Here is an 11,918-nt window from a genome sequence, read left to right as displayed (position 1 = left end):
CGGTCATCAGGACGACCATGGACTTGGCAGGCTCCGTAATCACAGCGGGGTCTGCAATCGCAGACATAGATGTTCCCTCGGTGACTGTAAGAGCACACTTGGTGACCGCGCATCCCTCGGCGACGCCGAGACCATGGTCATAACGGACCCTTCGGCCCGTGTGACATGAGTTCATATGAACACGGCGGACCTCTTGGCGCCCGCCGTGGCACAATCTACGTGTGCAGTTATGTCTTCACAGATAGCGGTGTCTTGACGCATGACTTCATATGAGACTGTCGGTGAAGGGATTGCTACTCCACCCTCATCCGCTCCTCCGACAGCGAACCTTGTGTGAAAACCATCATCAGAAGTGACAACTATCCGATGAAGTAATCGGCGCATGGTTGTCGATGACGGGACGATGGACACTGATGAGGACTCCTTGGTCAAGGCTATGTGGCATAAAGCATCGCAAATCCTAGACAACCAAGGTATTATGTCGTCATCCAAATCCTTTTTATCCTTTTTCGTGACATCCATCGTTTCTAAGTTGAATAATGTGGGTGTTTTTAGTCTAGGAAGTAACGAGGAGGATATTCCTATTTCGATAAACACTTTGAGATATTTGGAATATGAACGATTGAAGGTTACTCCACGAGTTTCTAGCAAGTCTTTTGTCTCACATCTAGATGAGGAGGAACTACATGCCACATCAGATGGGCAGCTACTCATTTAGTTGGACATGTTTTGGATGTGGGCCTAGATGAACCCAGACTTAGTTCATTGATTGGGCTTACAACTTTCGGGCGTATATCAAATTCCCCCCGTTCCAAAAAAGGTCACAAAACCTCAAAGAGGGAGAAATTTTCCAAATCTCCTATTGTTTCCTCATGAATGGCATGTTCTTTAATAGTTGAGATTTTGGTGACTTGGCTAAGCATCTATTCATTGTGGAATGTAATAGGGAATACAATTTATACTTTTTGGCTATCTTTGAACGGGGAGACATGATTTATCAGTAAGTTTGCTTAACCGTTTTTCTGGCGGGATAGACTTCACTTGGATTTCACGACCACCTAGAGGTCGTTCTGGGGGCATTTTACTTGGCGTAAACAGAGGGACTATGGATGTGTTGGCTAGTTCGGATGATGAGTTTCACATTAAAATCCATGTTCGCGACAAGGCCCAAAACTTCACATGGACTCTCGTTGTCGTGTATGGTGTAGCCCAGGATGAGTTCAAGGCAGTCTTCCTCCGCGGATAGGTTAATCTGGCAAAAGATAATCCATATCCCATTCTTACTGGTGGTGATTTCAATTTGCTACAATTTCCAAATGAGAAAAATCAGGGCAGGTTTAATGATCATTGGCCTTTCCTTTTCAATGATGTCATTGACAATCTAGATCTGTGAGAGGTTTCAATGATTGGAAGATAGCTCACTTGGGTAACAACCTTCCGGAGTCGACATATGAGAAAGTAGATCATGTTTTAATGGATATCGACTGAGAATTCAAATTCCCTATGGTTTTTGTCCGTGCTCTACCTCGCATCGAGGCTATTTCATACCATGCACCTATCCTCTTGACTACTAGTTTTCCACGTCGACAGGAGAGACGCAAATTCAAGTTTGAACTTGGTTGGTTGCATCGGGCTGGCTTCCATGACATGGTCAGGGAGGTGTGGGAAAAACCAGTTGCCGGAGATACCCCAATACAAAAATGGAATAACAAAATACGTGTAATGCGTACATTCCTAAGTGGTTGGGCTAGGCATGAGGTAGGTATCCTCAAAAAATAGAAGCCTCGTCTTTCGTCTATTATTATGAATTAGAAGCTCCCGCGGAGGTGAAACCTCTATCTGTGCACGGAATCGACATCAAGAGTTAGTCGAATGCACAAATAGACAGATAGCTCGCATGCTACATGAAGAGGGGCTCAAATGGTACCGACATTCAAACTACCAATTTATCCTAAAAGGTGATTCGAATACTAGAGACTTTCATGGTGTCGCCAATAGTAGACACTAGAAGAAACTTATTCATACCCTCCATTAGGAGGAGGGCATGATAGAGGGGCATGAGCAACTTAAATCTTATATCACTAATTACTATAAAAACCTGTTTGGAGCCCCAGAGGAAGGAAACTTCTTGATGGATGAATCCCGAACAGAAGACACCCCCAGGTCTCTCATGAGGAAAATAGCCTTCTAACAGCTCCATATTCTGAGGAGGAAGTTAGAAAGGAAGGTTTTCTAATGGAGCACAACAAATCCCCAGGTCTGAATGGTACTTTTGGGAAGTCATCAAACCGGATCTCCTGCTTTTGTTTAGCTACCTACATGTTGGCCAACTAGAATTGTTTTGCTTAAACTTCAATGAGATTATTTTATTACCTAAGGTTAATGAGGCTGAAAGGATACAACAGTATAGACCTATCTACCTCCTTAATGTTAGCTTTAAACTATTCACAAAGTTTGCGACAATTAGGCTAAATTCGGTTGCTGAACATGTGGTTCGGCCTTCACAGACCGCTTTTATGCAAGGTAGAAACAACCTAGATGGAGTTTTTATCCTTCATGAAATAGTCCAAGAACTGCATCAGAAAACATTGAATGGGGTGGTACTCAAAATCGACTTTGAAAAGGCATATGACAAAGTCAAACGGGCCTTTCTTCAATAGGCTCTTAGAATGAAAGGTTTTTGTGCAGAGTGGTGAGTTATGATCCATAGTTTTGTTTTTGGAGGTAGCATGGCTATTAAAATTAATGATGATGTGGCCCCCTATTTCCAAGTTAAAAAAGGATTGCGACAGGGGGTGACCCAATATCGCCCATGCTATTCAGTATAGTGGCAGATATGTTAGTTGTCATGATTGAGCGTGACAAAGTTGACGGTCAAATTGATGGGGTAGTGAATCATCTTGTGGATGGTGGTCTCTCTATCCTTCAATATGCCGTCGATACAATTCTCTTCATGGATTATGACCTGGAGAAAGCAAGGAATTTGAAATTAATTTTATCAGCATTCGAGCAACGCTCGGGTCTTAAGATCAACTTCCATAAAAGTGAATTGTTTTGTTTTGGCGAAGCTCGAGACGAGGCCCATCTCTATGCTGACCTGTTCGGATGTGGGTTGGGCCAATTTATGATCACATATTTGGGGATACCGATACACTATCAGAGACTCGCAAATGCTGAATGGAAACACGTCGAGGAGAGAATACAAAAAAGACTAAATAGTTGGAAAGGTAAACTGATATCTCTTGGCGGAAGATTGATCCTCATAAATTCAGTACTAAGCAATATGGTACTATATATGGTTTCCTTCTTCCAGCTGCCGAAAGGAGTACTACATAGATTGGATTACTTCCGATCAAGATTCTTCGGCAAGGAGATAGCGAGAGAAAGAAATATCGATAGGCCAAATGAAGTGTGGTTTGCCGTCCCAAAGACCAAGGCGAGTTGGGCATTCATGACCTTAAGGTTAAGAATAGGGCCCTCTTTGGAAAATGGTTGTTTAAGTTATTGACAGATGATGGTGTATGACAAACCCTCCTAAAGATAAAATATATGGGTTCAAAGGCGATATCCCACGTATACTGGAAGCCTGGGGACTCTCACTTTTGGGCAGGCTTAATGGCTACGAAGAAATATTTCTTCCGCTATGGATCCTTCTCGATTAAGGATGGATCCGAAATTAGATTTTGGGAGGGTAAGTGGCTAGGCAATGCTTCACTCCGGTAACAATATCCACCTCTGTACAATATTCTGCGTCACAAGGGAGATACCATCGCCACGGTTTTGGAATCATTTCTGTCAAATATGTCATTCAGAAGAAACTTAATTGGACTCAGACTACAATTGTGGAACACACTGCTTCAGCGGTTGTCCACAATAGAACTGTCACAAGGGTCTGATGTGTTTCGTTGGAATCTACATGGGAGTGGACAATTCTCAGTGGATTCCATGCACACAGCTTTGCTCCAATCTGATGTGCCAATTAATAATAACAAGAAGATTTGGAAGATGAAGATACCTCTTAAGAATATTTCTTTTGCATGGTATCTTCGTCACGAAGTCATTCTTATTAAAGATAACCTTATTAAAAGGAATTGGCATGGAAGTAGAGAATGTGTTTTTTGTCAACATGATGAGACAATAAAACATTTGTTCTTCCAATGCAAATTCGCTTATACTATATGATGAGTTATCCCAATAGCTTCTAGCTTGTAACCTTCTTGTAGTGTTGCTAATATATTTGGCAACTGGTTACATGAGATTGAACACAAGTTTAGAACTCTTCTCAAGGTGGGAGCGTTTGTCGTTATTTGATCGCTTTTGCTATGTAGAAATGATAGGGTTTTTAATGGTAAAAGTATTTCTCTTATGCAGGTTTCCACGCCAAGAACAACATGGTGTGGCGCGATCGGAATGTTGTTGTTGTTGGAACCTGTGTGGAACGCCAATGTTGTTGTTGGCGTGGAAACAGACCGACTAGAGAGTGTCGCGCGTCCTGCAAGGCCTGGATGGTCGCTAGAGTCATGGTCGAGGCCTTGCCGCCCCATAAGCATATCTTCCTCACCTCCCAGTTGACAGGCCCCGAAAGCAACGTTGTCGGGGAGTGGCCTGTGAGAGTTGGTGTTGAGGCAAACAAAGAGTTCATGTCACCCACACGGGCTTGGAGAACCCCGAAAACATGATTTTTGGGGTGTGGCTCACCTGAGTTGACGTGTGCTCCTGCACGGTCTCGCTGGTCGCCAGCATCATGATCGGGACATGGCCCACCAGATGTGTTGTTGTCGTGCCTCCTCACACGGGGTTGACCAATGTCGCAGGGGACATGGTTGCCGGGGTGTTGCTCCTCCATGCCCGGGTCTTCATCGCCTCCAATCGTAGGCCCCCGAGAACATTGTTATCGAGGATGATGCTACCGATGTGGGGGAGGGGATTAGTTGAAGAGCTCCGTGCCTCCCGCACGGACTTGACACTTGCCGGGACCATGGTCGTCGGAGGTGTTGCGCCCTCCTCCACGACTTTGATGCTTGTCGGGACCATGGTCGTCGGAGGCACTGGGCCTTCGTGCATGGTCTCATCACAAGCCATCATCATTGCTCGCCCACCGTCCTCTTCAGCCTGCTGCAACATCCTCATCGGCTATCCTCTTGCGGCAATCACGAGCCCAGTGGCCCTTGATGCTGCAATATCGGCACCTGTCTCGGTCGTTCTTGCCGGTACCTCGTCCGGCCTCGCCCTGGGTGCGACCACCGCCTCTTCCCGTGTCGCCTCTGCTACACGGGGCACCGCCAGCACGTCCATGACCCTTCCCCGCCTACCACTTTTTCGAGAGTAGGAGTTGTCCGCCGTTGAAGATCTCGCGACTGTCTTCAAGGCGGTCCTCAACCACCCGCAACCGGTCCATTAGTTCCTCGATGGAGAGCTTGCTCAGGTCAATCAAGGTCTCAGTGGACACTGCTATCTGAGCAAAGTGAGGTGGCACAACACGAAGAAATTTCCACACAACTCTCGCGTCATCCATGGTGTCGCCGAGCGCGCGGAGCTGCGACGCAAGGCTGGATATCCACATGCGAAGTCATCAACGAGCTCACGCTCCTTGAAGGCAATGTTCTCGAAGTCCTCCCATAGCTTATACACATTCGCCTCGCGCATGCGGTTGCTGTTGAGGCGTTGGGTGTGGATGGCTTCCCACGCTCCATGGCTTTTGCTTCGCCGCGAGCATACCATGCATCTCCAACGGCATGGCACACATGAGTGCCACCATGAATTTCATGCCCTCCTTCCTCTCGACGGTATCGTCCTCCATGGGACCCCAAAGGTTCGCCACATGGAGGTTGCACTCCATGATCAATGCTCACTCATTGTAGTTCGAGCGCATGAGCATTGGGAAGGTGATGGGCATGCTATTGGTGACTACGGTCTCGCGCATGATTTCCCTAAGCACGACCTCACTGGCACGACCGCGCCTGGACCGGCTATGCCCTCGTCGCTCCTGCGGAGCCGACGACTAGGAGCCGTCCTGCGATGGCTGTGACTTGGAACCACCCGACATGGCTACCGTAATTTGAGGCTCTGATACCAGTTGTTAGCCCAGAATGCAGACTAGCTTGGTACCGAGATCAGACGAAGGAGAGGTAATAGGAGTGTACATTGTTTTATACTGTTAGAGTATATATAATATAGCCATGTACCCCTTCGTATTTATCCCATTGTATAAGGGGTTTTCTGCATATAGTCCAAATCTGTACATGTATATATATCGGCCTATGGCCTCATGGGAATACAAGTTGCATATTCCTAACATGGTATTAGAGCTAGGTCAATTTTTTGCACGCTGCAACTCGTGCGATTGATCCGTCTCTCCCCATCGAAGCCTCCGCCTCGATCTCCTGCTCCCGATCGAATCACGTCTCGATCTCCAACCGACCGCTGTTCCGCTCGAGTCCTCCTCCTGCTGGTCACCGAGGTCATCATCGATCTCGCCTACTCCGTCGGCATCGCCCGCCGCCGAGTCCTCTTACTCTGTCGGCGCCGCCCGTCGCCGAGTCCTCCTCCCGCTGCTTGTCACGCCCAAGATGCGATGGTGATGCGACAAAAGAGAATAAACCCACGACGAAAACGGAATAGAAGGGGAATCTTCTGGAACGCCGGCATCGGGCTGTCAGAACTCTCCTACACTACAAGAAGATCTCGCCCCGAGATCCAAGAATGAAAGTGGGAGAGGATGAGAAAGAACAAGAGGTAAAACTTAGTCGCTTCTTTGACAAAGAGTGAAAACAATGATCTTTGACAAGAGAAACAAGGATAGATTGGGAGCAACAAGATATGAACAGTTCTTACACCAAGAGGATACATTGAGAACTTGGATTAATGACAAGCACCATGATAGCACAGTCCATATGAAAAGCTTTAGGTGAAGTCCAAACCAAGATAGCTCAATGAAGAAATCATGGGTTGAAATATCTCATGATCAAAGGATTGGTGGATTTAATTATCTCATTCTTGAAAGGAAATCTCTTCGAGGCTCCTACACTAACAAGAAGGCTATAATACCACCTCGAAGGATAAAGAAAGCACAATGCACTGAAAATGGAAGAGAAAGAATACTTGAGGTACTCCAAGAGGAATGTAGAAGAACACTTTGAGAAAAATCACATCCTTGAAGAATCACCATGACGAGCCTCCGTATGAAAATCACGATGCAAAGATAAGAAGGATGAAAGAATAAGATTGAAGCCTTGCCAAGATTTAGATGAAGCAACATGAAGAGATACTTGAGAAAACTTGGAACTCCGGAAAAGAAAGATAAGAACACTAGAGCAAAGGAATTGATATCAAGAGCCACTCCGGAAGAAGAACTGAAATCATTATGAAATAGGAATAAGAATTATGTTATGCTTATCCTTCATCAAGTTTAATTGATGACAAGCAACGGACACGTATTCCTCTTGAAAAGATTAAAGAGAGATAGATAAAGCACAAACTAGAAGAAATGTTGCAAGAAACACCGATAATAATTCACAATTGCATGGGAACACCACGAATTAATGGAGAAACATGAGAATGAAGAGCTCATGAGCCACGTGAAAGAAAACTTGAATAAGGCACCGGATAATCGAGAGACGAACGAAGAGACAACAATTGAGAAGAATTGAGAATGAAAGCTGCAAGCTGAGAACGAAGAATCTTCTGAAATGATGGCCTTCGGCGGAGCGAGAATGAAAACAACTCAGAAAAGCACCGGATAGCATGAAAGGGATTACTCCTGATTGGAACAAATAAGATAATGCCACGAAGCTGAAATGACAATCTTCACAAGAATGGAACAAGACTGAGAGAAACACTACTTCAAATTTGCAAGCTGAGAATGATGACGAGGAACAACACCAAGAATAATGAGACACTCCGGAATAATGAAGAATGAAAGGTTGAACCAAAGAATGAATTAATTGAAATAGATCTTGAAGAAGGGATATGACTGATGAAAATCATACTTACGTCATAGTTGAAAAGATTTAGAGATCTCCAGAAAATTAGAAGAGACATAAGATCGTGGGAAAAACCTGTGGGTTATGGGCCCACTCAAAGAAACCACTGTTAGAAAGATTGCTAGAAAGAGAGATATTGCACCGGTAAAAAGAAAACTAGATGAGGTTAGCACCTCGAAATAATTGAAGGATTGAAAACCCGAACTTCTGAAATATATTCAACACTCCAGATAGAAAGAAAGAGGAATCAATAACAAGATAGTCTGAAAGAATCTCCAACATAGGAAAGAATTACAACCACGAAAAGGATATGATGAACACGGATAGCTGAATTAAATTCACCGGTAAGGATGACAAGAATGAATAAAGATGAACATGAAGCTCCTGAGAATCTTCACAACGAATCACCCGGTAAGAGAGAAAAGAACACACAGCGGAAGCACAATGAAAAGAAAATTGAACCACTGAAGAAAAGGGTGGGAGGGCGGGAAAAACAAAGACAACATGGGACAGATGAGATGAACTCCGGAATAAAACGAGAGAATGATCTTGCAAAAATTGGAAAGGATAGAATTACTTGAAGAGAAACACACCGGTTGAAAAAGAATTAGCATGACGACTCCGGTTGACAAGAATTGATAAGACAATCTGATTGAGCAAAGAATTGCATTCACATAAAAATATGAGAACACAGATTAGGAAAGATCTGAAATCACCATTGACATTGAAGCAACTCGCATTACCATAATCAATAAGACAAAGGGAAAGGCTTATGAATCAAGCCAGAACAAACTCATGAGAAAGATTTCGTCCGATATTTTCATGGACAGGATCGCACGGGCTCGATTTTACAGTAGTCATCAAGTGCAAGGCAGTGCACCCGACATACGAAGAGTCCCCGAGTCGTAGCAAGCTACAAGGACTCTTTGAGACACAACGTGTACCGCTGTAAGTCGACCGTGAACAAACGAATCCACTAAATGTCGAACTCCAACCTAACATCATGCATTTGTTGGAAGATTGTCCTATAAGCAACTACTTGAATTCCCACCTATGAATTCCCAAAATATCTCGTCATGCAATCTGGTACACGGATACAAGGAGTAATATCACACAACTCCTATACTAACCCGTCACCTGTATCACATCCGTCAACACACAACCAGAATCTCGGACCTTCATCTATAACAGACCCTCGTGATCACAACCATACAAAGTATGGCAGTACTCCCGAACAATCTGCACCAGTACTGGGGACATTGGGGTTATCTCGCCACTACTAGTATTGAAGCAATTACGAACATCCTTCGTTCTGAGATACTAAGAAATCTGAATGATAACGATGTGCTCGAGAATCCCCTGGAGCTCAACTCCCCGGAAGAAAATCAAGTCAGATAGGAGGCACCAAGACAGAACTCCGTCACATCGGCATCATATAGATTCCAAAAATATCTGCGTGATCCTCAAAAATTTTGAGTGAGAAGAGGAGTAGAATTAAAATATTACGTCAAGATTCCTCACCAGAGCATAGAAGAGGAGAAAAAAGAATCCTACTCTCCGATATATAACTAAGACTCAAATAGTTTTTCACTAGACTCGACTCAGCCAAGTTCGATCAATCAAGGGGGCTCCTAGGTCGGTCCTTGCTCTGATACCAACTTGTCACGCCCAAGATGCGATGATGATGCGACAAAAGAGAATAAACCCACGACGAAAATGGAATAGAAGGGGAATCTTCTGGAACGCCGGCATCGGGCTGTCACACTGCTCCCGCAGGCCCCGCTCGAAGCCTCTAGAATGCCAGATCCCGCCGGTCCGTCGCCATCCCCCTCGGCCGCATCGGATCTGCTCCCGCCGGCTGCGTGAGGCTCCTCCTTGTCTTGATGCTTCCCGCACCGCGCCGCCCTCTACACTTCCAGATCGGAGCGGGTGGTGCGCCTTCTTCTCTCGCACGCCGGATCTTGTCGCCCAGTCAACCGTCAAGAAGGATCTCGTGGTCTGTTCTCCTATCGATAGATCCCATGCCTCTCTGTTGACCCAAAAAAAAGAATGTCTGCTGCATCAGGTTACGTTGTTGTTCCTGGTTGTCTGGTGATTTTTTATGGCACTAACTACACCGAGTTCATTGGCTTCATGCGCATTCACATGCGTGGCATCCGTCTATGGGGTGTTCTTTCTCGCGAGGTCCATTGTCTGCCACGTCCGGTTCCTCCTGTGCCCCCACTCCGCCGACGCCACCGGTTCTTCTCGCGGATGCTAATCGGGTTGCGAAGGATGCAGCTAAGCTTGTTGATGAGGCCGCTGCTCGTACTTATGATGAGCAGGTTTTGATTTATGAGGAGGCTCTTCAAGCGTATCATGGTGTTGTGTCTGTTTACACCTAGTGGATTGATGATGATGCTCGTGCTGCAGCTATTCTCACTGCTAGTGTTCTGCCCCAGTTTGCCTCTGAGTTTCTTGGTCTTCCTACTCTCTTTGAGATGTGTACCCGTCTTCGTCAGCGTTATGATCCCTCTAGTGATGCCTTATACCTCCCTGTGGTCAGTCAGGAGCATGCTCTTCAGTAGGGTGACTCCACTGTTGATGATTTCTATGTACAGAGTTCTCCTATCTGGCGCCAGCTTGATTCTCTCCGCAGTGTTAGTTGTCGTACTTGCCCATGTTGCAAGGCTGTACATGCCAATTTGGAGTTTCATTGTGTCTACGAGTTTTTGTCTCGGCTTCGTAAGGAGTTTTAGCCCCGGTGTGCTCAGTCGTTTGCTCGTGGCCGTATTTCTCTCATGGAGGCACTTACTGAGATTCGTGTTGAGGACACTCACTTGCCTGGGGTTGGTTTACTAGAGATTCCCTCTGTGCTCGCTGCTCGAGCCCCTGCTACGCCACATGCTGCACCGACTTCGTCTCGCTCGAGTGCTCCGCCGCTCTTGTCCATTCCTCCTGGTGGCTCGGGCCGCCCCCGTCCACATTGCGGCTACTGCAACCCTGATGGTCATGTTGAGTCTCAGTGCTACCGGAAAAAAGAAACACCCGCGTCAGGCGTGATCATCATCTTCAGGGACTTCGTCTACCACTTCGACATCTTCAGCCACCGCTTTGACTGAGCAGGATATTATGAGACTTAAGCGTCTGCTCGCTGCTTCAGGTTCTTCCTCGACGGGTACTATTGGTTCTATGACTGATGCTTCTCGCACTAAGCAACCACCTTCTACATAGTCAGGTACATCCCCATGGGTTCTGGACTCTGGAGCTTCTTTTCATATGTCTTCTCATTCTTCCACTCTGTCCTCTCTTCGATCGCTTGATTCTCCTGTTCATGTCCTCACTGCTGATGGTACTCCTCTTTCTGTCGTTAGTAGAGGCCATCTTACTAATCCTTCTTATTTTGTCCCTGATGTTGCTCATGTTCCTCGACTTACCATGAATCTGTTTTCTGCTGGCCAACTTACTGATTCTGGTTGTCGCGTCATCCTTGACGTTGACTCTTGTTCTGTCCAGGACCGTCGCACGCACACTCTGGTTGGGGATGGCCCTCGCCGTTGTGATTCTCAGGGTCTTTGGGAGTTAGGCTGGCTTCATGTTCCTTCCGCTGTCACCACTATCCCCAGTTGCTCCGCTTCGGCCGCCTCTGCTATAGGTTCCTTCCAGCAGTGGCATCATCGATTAGGTCATATTTGTGGTTCTCGTTTGTCGTCTTTAGTTCGTCGAGGTCTTCTGGGGTCTGTCTCAGGAGATGTCTCTTTAGATTGTTAGGGTTGTTGTCTTAGCAAGTAGATTCAGTTACCATATTTGTATAGTGAGTCAGTGTCTAAGTGTCCTTTTAATTTAGTCCATTCTGATGTATGGGGTTCGGCTCCCTTCGCTTCGAAAGGGGGTCATAATTACTATATTATTTTCATAGATGATTTCTCTCGTTACACATGGCTTTATTTCATGAAT

This window comes from Hordeum vulgare, chromosome 7H (assembly GCF_904849725.1).
Source record: "Hordeum vulgare subsp. vulgare chromosome 7H, MorexV3_pseudomolecules_assembly, whole genome shotgun sequence".
Taxonomy (NCBI): Eukaryota; Viridiplantae; Streptophyta; class Magnoliopsida; order Poales; family Poaceae; genus Hordeum; species Hordeum vulgare.
The sequence above is the reverse complement of the archived record's forward strand: the minus strand, read 5'-3'. Positions refer to the sequence as shown.